The sequence below is a fragment of the Mirounga angustirostris genome, unplaced genomic scaffold, assembly GCF_029215605.1.
Source record: "Mirounga angustirostris isolate CCGP_5_RB_7025 unplaced genomic scaffold, mMirAng1.0.hap1 SCAF_3, whole genome shotgun sequence".
Classification (NCBI taxonomy): Eukaryota; Metazoa; Chordata; class Mammalia; order Carnivora; family Phocidae; genus Mirounga; species Mirounga angustirostris.
The window spans coordinates 140702917-140708333 of record NW_026991711.1 but is presented as its reverse complement, the minus strand read 5'-3'; the positions used below and the strand labels follow the sequence as shown (position 1 = coordinate 140708333).

The 5417-nt window shown below is 36.3% G+C and overlaps 1 non-coding gene across 1 annotated transcript; it reads left to right on the top strand.

The window, feature by feature from the left end:
- The first annotated feature begins 725 nt into the window (after window positions 1-725).
- Window positions 726-832, top strand: LOC123839976 (U6 spliceosomal RNA). Its single transcript, XR_006789812.1, has one exon. It is a non-coding gene; the product is annotated as a U6 spliceosomal RNA (small nuclear RNA).
- The last annotated feature ends 4585 nt before the right edge of the window (window positions 833-5417 follow it).

The following is a 5417-nucleotide window of genomic DNA, read 5'->3' as shown; positions in this document are numbered from 1 at the left end:
TTATCTTAACCACCCCAACAAAAGAATCATGGTAGAAAAGAGAGAAAATACAGCAAATGGTTTTTGACTTCCACAACCTTAAAATTTCAACAAAGGAAGAAAATAATCTCCCATACCCACAACTAGAGGCCTTGAAGAAAACATTGGAAAATCTATAAACTGACGGTCCCTAGCTATCCCTAGGCCTTAGTTTATACATAATTAAAAGTTATGCTTCAGTCTCTTCCTCTGTATTCATCTCTAAATACACACTTATGTGTTGATTTCTAGCACTAGTAGTTTTGAAAAGCATTTTAGGGTTTCCTACCATACTTTCAGAATGCAAGTCATCGTTGCAAATAACTCGACCCAATAACTTAATAGTAATTGATATGGGTATATCACTGAAGTGTAGACAAATTCCAGTCCACCTAGAGAAGCCTATTTTTTTTAATTCTGATGTCGATGAGATTATAATAAAGTATGTGATGTATTGGCAAGTAGATACTGTCTCATCAAAAATAAAAATTAATAACATACTCAAAAGTAGCTCTAAAATTGATAAACTGGGGGCACCTGGGTGGCTCAGTCAGTTAAATATCTGCCTTCAGCTCAGGTTATGATCCCAGGGTCCTGCAATCCAGTCCCATGTCAGCAGGGAGCCTGCTCAGGGAGCCTGCTTCTCTCTCTTCCTCTGCACACCCCCGCCCCACTTGTGCTCTCTCTCTCTCAAATAAATAAATAAAGTGCTCGCTTCGGCAGCACATATACTAAAATTGGAACGATACAGAGAAGATTAGCATGGCCCCTGCGCAAGGATGACACGCAAATTCGTGAAGCATTCCATATTTTTGTCCCGCATCGGGCTCCCTGCTCAGCAGGGAGTCTGCTTCTCCCTCTGACCCTCCCCCTCTCATGTGCTCTCACTCTCTCAAATAAATAAATAAAATCTTAAAAAAAAAATTAAATTAAATAAATAAATAAATAAATAAAATCTTTAAAAAAATTAAATTGATAAACTGTGCAAATCGAAGAATGATTATTTCATTATAGTAGAAGAAAAAGGGAACGATGAGTGACATCTTTTCATTCTCATAATAGTTATCACGAAAGAAATCAGTTTAATGATAATTTTACTCATTGGTAAAAGCGACTTAATCATTTTTACAATCAGTTAAATAATAAATTAACTCTTTTTAATGGAAAGAGTTTGATGCATATGACTGTTCATTCTGAGTCTAATAGTCACTATCAATCATTATCTCCTCCCAACCCAACAGTCCTCTCAATATCCTACAATTCTGAGGTGCAGATTCCTTTTTGAGTCCTTTCTTGATGTTATCAGAACATGTGGAATTACATTGTTGTCAGGTATTTTCTTCCTGTCAAGATAATTCATTGGTATCTTTTTAAAAGAGGTTTGTGTTTTTTGTGGGATTTTTTTTTTTTTTGGTACCACTCTAAAGAATAAAGACCTATACTGCATCCCCTTCCCAAATAAAATAAAATCTTTTTTATTCTTTAACAGATAATTACATAGTTCAGGATGAAGACTGTCCTCTTTGATTTACACTCTATGCATTATAATGTTTATGCAGCCACATTATTTGGGTTTTCCTTTTAGGTTCACTTTAGCAGACACTTTTCCCCAGGGAAGAACAGTGTTGTTGATCCTAGCAGTAGGTCTAATTCCTTTCTCATATGTTTATTTTTGAAGAACTCCCACAGACTGGCTTGTCCTTAACCACAGGTAGAAGTTTATTCTGTATGATTTGTGTGTGTGTGTGTGTGTGTGAAGGAGGGGGCAATGAGGGTAGCATAGGAAATAAATCTTTTTTTACACAAACATGAAAGAGAACCCTCAAAAAAGCTAGGAATATCTCACCAAAGAATAAATGATTAATATCAGATTCTTTCCTAAGAGCAAGTTTTGATAGGTCAGAAATAGAGATACTACAAGAACACAGCACCTAAGAGGGAGTTAAGAGGTCAGGCAGAACATACCTACATCTAAGATCAGCAGTCTGTCCTTCTATCCAGGTTCTACCTAAGGGCAGAGCACCTCAAAGACTTCCAGAGGAATTGAAATGAATATATGGGAATATTCCTTCATATTATGACTTCAAAACTATTGTCAACTCATTAAAATTTTTTCTTATTTTTTCATTAAAAAAACTAATTTTATAGTCACTCATATTTCAGGGAATTTTCTCTGATACCTAGACAAGATTCCTTGAGGCTGAATTACTGAAGTGTAATATGAAGAATGGTTTTTATAAGGAAAGATGAGAGAAAGATAAATAAGAAATGAGATGCAATCTAAAACGGATATAAAAGGGGCGCCTGGGTGGCAGTCGGTTTAGCATCTGCCTTCGGCTCAGGTCATGATCCCAGAGTCCTGGAATCGAGCCCCATGTCTGGTCCCTGCTCTGAGGGAAGTCTGCTTCTCCCTCTCCCTCTGCCCCTATGCACACCACCACCACCCCACTCATGCTCTCTCTCTCTCTATCTTGCTGTCTCTCAAATAAATAAATAAAATCTTTAAAAAAAATAAAATGGATATAAAGGTTAACAGAAAAGCATTCTTCAATTGTATATATTAAAGGAAGAGCGAGGAAAATCTCACACATACTCCCCAAAACAGGGAAGCAAAAGTGATTACAATTGACCATGTAAAGATAATTGTTTTTCTTTTTTAATGGTTTCTGGGTGGTGGTTGTTTTATCCCTAAATCTTAAAATAATTGAGTTAGGTACAACAGTTGGTCTTGATGAAGTAGAGTAGAAAGCAAACATTGGATCAGAGATGGAAATGGCTGATGTATATTTTTAATTGCTAAATATATTTAGCATGAGGGTCTGATGGTATACACCTCACCGTATTAGAGACGGAAAGAAACCTGCTTTTGTCGAAATAACTCAAAACTGAGTCAGGAGACCTGGATTGAAGTTCTGGTTGTATGCTTTTGCTCTCTTCTTTTCCTTGCCTTTGTTCACAATACTTAACCCTTTAATAAGATCTTAATCTTGTTTACCTGTTGGGCTATTGTTAAGGTCAAATGAAGGAGTACAAATGAAAGTACTGTTCAAAGTTAATAGCCCTGTAAAAATGCCAGTATTCTTTATTATGCAGCCATCAAAAAAAAAAAAAAGAAAAAGAAAAAGAAATCTTGCCATTTGCAATGATGTGGATGGAATTAGAGGGTATTATGCTAAGTGAAATAAGTCAATCAGAGAAAGACTATTATCATATGATCTCACTGATATGAGGAATTTGAGAAACAAGACAGAGGATCATAGGGGAAGGGAAGGGAAGGAAAAATGAAACAAGATGAAACCAGAGAGGGAGACAAACCATAAGAGACTCTTAATCTCAGGAAACAAACTGAGAGTTGCTGGAGTGGAGGGGGGGGTGGGAGGGATGGGGTGGCCGAGTGATGGACATTAGGGAGGGTATGTGCTATGGTGAGCGCTGTGAATTGTGTAAGACTGATGAATCACAGACCTGTACCCCTGAAACAGATAATACATTATATGTTAATAAAAAAAATGCCAGTATTCCTAAGAACATGTTGTCATTTGTCATTCTGTTTTACACCTTGGAAGATAAACAAAACTTCCTAAAACGTGCAAAAGAATAACTGTAATATTTAATGCTAGAAAGAAGGTAAAGGAAACCCAGTTTGAGTTTAGTTTTGATATACATAAAAATACTAAAACAGATCAGTAAAATATTAATCTATCAGGAAAGTACCAACTCCTTGCTCAGATAGCAATTAAAATGGCTTCTTACAGAGAAATGGTAACAAATAAGTTCATCTTATAACATAGTAACAGGCTATCCAAATAAGGGAAAAATAACAGGTAAGTCGGCTTCAGCCACAGTTCAAATGCTCACAAATATTTAATATGATTGTAGAAAAACTAATAAAGCTTTACATTCTATTTCACATCCCCTTTCTCAGTCTATGACTAATAATTGCTGTTTGGTTTAGGCAAAGCTTTTGGCTTTAGCCTTAAGCTAGAGTGTTAGGGCTTCTAGAGTGATAAATAGAAAAGTTAATATAAAATATTTTTTAAGTTGAAGATTCTGTACAAGTGTAATGTATACACACACACACACACACACAAACACACACACAAACACACACCCCAAGTGTAATATAATAGGAAGAACTGCCTACATTGAATCTGGATTCCTGCATTCTATCCTAGAACTAGTTAGATGATCAGACTAGTTTGGTATTTATACATCTGGTTCTGGTGCCCTACTGAAAGTTGGTCCAACACCAAATAGCCATTGGGCATTTTCCAGAGGGCTATGGAATGTTCTGCATTTTTCCCCTGGAGAAAGAGAAAAGAAGACTGTGGATTGCAGAGATCTGCCACTTTGGAAATTTAAATACTGGAGGTTTCCCAATGTAAATTCGGTTAGGATGCTAGTTCTTCTGGAGACTGAGCATGTTTCTGTGGTTCTACTGTCATAAATTTGGGAAACACTTCCCACTGTAACTCTGCCCCCTTGCAAAGTCACATTGCCCATTTACTCATTAAAGATTCTGAATTCTTTGTAACCCTGTGTAATACAGTCTGTTCATCCACAGAATGATTTTCTTCCTAATACCTTTGGGATACACTGGCTTAATTTTAAGGTCCTGCAGAGTAAGTGCTCAAGATATGAATAACCAAGGCCAGCACCCATAGAACAGTGATCATTGATGAAATCATTCTGTGAATGGTGGCCCAAAATAGTCAATCTGAATTTATTATTAATGTCCTGGATGAGGGTCATGGGAGCATATTCTTAACATTTGAATATGAGACTAAAGCTAAATCTATGTAATAAAACCTTTTTCTCTTAGCTATAAGCTCAGCCAATTGTGCAGAATCAAGCCTTTTAAACAGACCTAGAAAGCTTATTCCACACAAAAACATTCACATGTACACTAAAAATTCAGTGTTTCTGTACATGGAAGCCATAATCAAGATGGGTGACCAAGATTCGTGAGCTTGCTAATTCCCTAGATGAAAGCACAAGAATTCAAGATGATACTGAAACATTCAACAAATGGTAGAATAGAAGAATCAATGAGTCCACTACTTCTTAGTTAGGATGAAGGGAGGGGAGGGGTCAGACTTATAAGAACATTGTAAAAAGGAAAGGAAGGAACTCATAATATCTCAGCACATGGCAAGAATCATGATGCTTCTGAGTGTACTACTTTATTTCTTATCTGAGAGTAGGAAAGTTGTATATGGTGGAGGATGAGATATTAGCAGCTCTGTCCTTGATATTTAACTTGACTTGACATTATAGATAGAATGGGGTTCAGAATTGGACAAAATGTCATGTTCGTATAAAATGGACAGATTTTATACCTAAATTTCATGAATTTAGATATAAAATTCCCACCCTGAATTTCATGAGTAATCTTCATA